We start from the raw sequence: 2,330 nt of genomic DNA on the forward strand, positions 1-2,330 counted from the left end.
TGGGGAAGGTGTTCCAAGCAAGGGCGTTTTAGTATCGAGGCAGGGACAGTCAGGTTGGATTCGAGGAAACATGATGAGATGTGTTTTCTTGAATAGGAGGAAACAATGGAATTAAGGTTGAACATACACTGGAGGGCCTTGAATGCCAGACTAAGGAAAGTGGGCTGCGTTCCCTGGAAAGCCATTGAAGCTTTCAGAGGAGGGGACCCACGTGATCTCGCCAAGATGGGGAGGGGTCTCTCAATCATGACTCATGAGAAATGGTCGAAGGAATTGATGTCTAACCTGGAAAAGAGAAAACTCGTGGCGTGGCGGCGGGGGCGGCGGCGGGGGGGGGGGGGCGCATAAAAATCCGTTTGCCAGATTTGGAGGAGAACAGGGTCATTGTTGGGTGAAGGGAAGATACACCTTGAACAGAAGCTCCCCAGAAATGGATGTTACAGCCGGAGCTGCCTCGCGCGAGTTTAGGCTGCTTTGACAGGTGCAAGCCCCCCACCACCCCCGTCACGGGCGTTTTCAAGAGAAATTTGTCAGGAAAGGGGATGCTTGTGCTCAGAGAAAGCCTGGGCCGCTGACCTCCCCATAAGACTCTGTGCCTCTCCGCAGGTTGCAAAATCTCCGGCAACCCTAAATCCCATAATTGGAGGGAGAGAGGAAAAAAAAAAGGTAAATGATGAATTAACGTTGCCTTTTTTTTACAAAGCCCAGTCTCGCACGTTCATCTTAACCGAGGCCACGGTGCGGAGTGTGGCCGAGCAGGAATTTCATCCTGCGTGTCGCTGGGTGACTCCACCTACGAGCTGAAAGTCATTTAGCTAGAATTGTGACATAAACATGCAAATTATGGCCTGCCTGCAGGTCGGGGCTGTGTCTAGAGCCGTGGTGCAATCCTCCAGCACCTGACATTAAGCCGACTCCGGGCAGACTCTGGTGGCACCGGCGGGGCCCTGCCCCTGGCTAGCAGGCTGCAGGGGAGCGGGCTGGGGCGGCAGGGAGGGGAGGAAGGAAGCCAGCCTGATGTGTTCGCCACCCCACCCTGTCTACGGAGGAGCGTCGTATGTCATATCCGCGATTGCATCGCGTCGAGCCTGGCTTCAACCCTGGGAAGTGTGTAGGTAGGCCAACGAGGAAACTGAGGCTCAGAGAAGTCAAAGGATCCTACCAAGGTCACACGGTGGGCCAGCCACAGAGCCCGGCTTTCCGTCAGGGTCTTCTGGGTCTGACCTGGGCGTCTTTCTACCACACCCGGGTTAAGACTGATCAGCCACAGACCCTTCCAAGGGAAGACCAAGCGGCCAGGCGCGGCTGTCCGTGCTTGGTGGGTCCCAGTGAAGAATCTGCACCACTCGGGACTGGGGGCTCTGTAAGGATAATCAGAATACTAATAACGTCGATACTAACGGATGGCACTGGGCTATGCCAGACAGACATGGGCTAAGTGCTTCATTTCCTGTTTGCTTCGATTCTCACTCTATTTCAACCTGTCAACTTCACTAACGAGGAGACCGAGGCTCGGAGAGGTGAGGTGACGTGGCAGAAACAGAATTTGGGCCCCTGTCTCTGTTACCTCTGGGTTCCTCTCCAAGGACAGCACCGCCTCCCGGTCACCTCTGCAGGTGGCCTTGCTAGGTCACTGAAAGGGTGGGGGAAGAAAAATGTCCTCTGCCCCTCGACGTTCATTCTGACTGGTCTATGAATGAAACCGATAGGAGCCAGATTAGCAGGAGGAGATCGAATTTAATTACATACATGCGGGGAATCCACATAAACGTGAGCGATTCCCGAGACCGTCAGGCAAGATGAGGTATCTGTGCCATCTTGGACTAAGGGGCATGGGGTAGGGGTCTGGGGCCTCCGAGCGAAGGAAGGCAGTGCACCCCTGGAAGAACGGGAAGGGCCAAGGTTTGTTGGGTCACCGAAGAACAATGGGACAAAGGGAAGATTTGGATCAGACAGGCCTTGCTGGGCTCCTCCCTATCCCCCAAGCCAAGGTCATGTCACGCTGCCATTATCTATGGTGATGGCACCCTTCCTGGAGCAGTTCCTTTGTAAAAAACCATTTTAGGCCACTGGGGAGGGGGGAGGCCAACGTTTCTCCCTGACCTTGATTGTTTTCAGCTTGAAAAAAATCCACGTGCCCAGAGTAGCGCATCTTAGGGCGACTCACGCTGAGCCCCTACGGTTCCGGCCACTGAAACTTCCCCGGAAGTTTCCCATATTAAAAGATGAGCCCGGGACTGTGGAGAGAGAAAAACGGGCTAGTAGCCGAGTGGCGAGGGAGCTGCAAAGGGAGGGAAGACACAGATTCTAAGGAGGACAAGCCGGAAAGA

This window comes from Herpailurus yagouaroundi, unplaced genomic scaffold, assembly GCF_014898765.1.
Source record: "Herpailurus yagouaroundi ecotype Mexico unplaced genomic scaffold, PumYag 196, whole genome shotgun sequence".
NCBI classification, from domain to species: domain Eukaryota; kingdom Metazoa; phylum Chordata; class Mammalia; order Carnivora; family Felidae; genus Herpailurus; species Herpailurus yagouaroundi.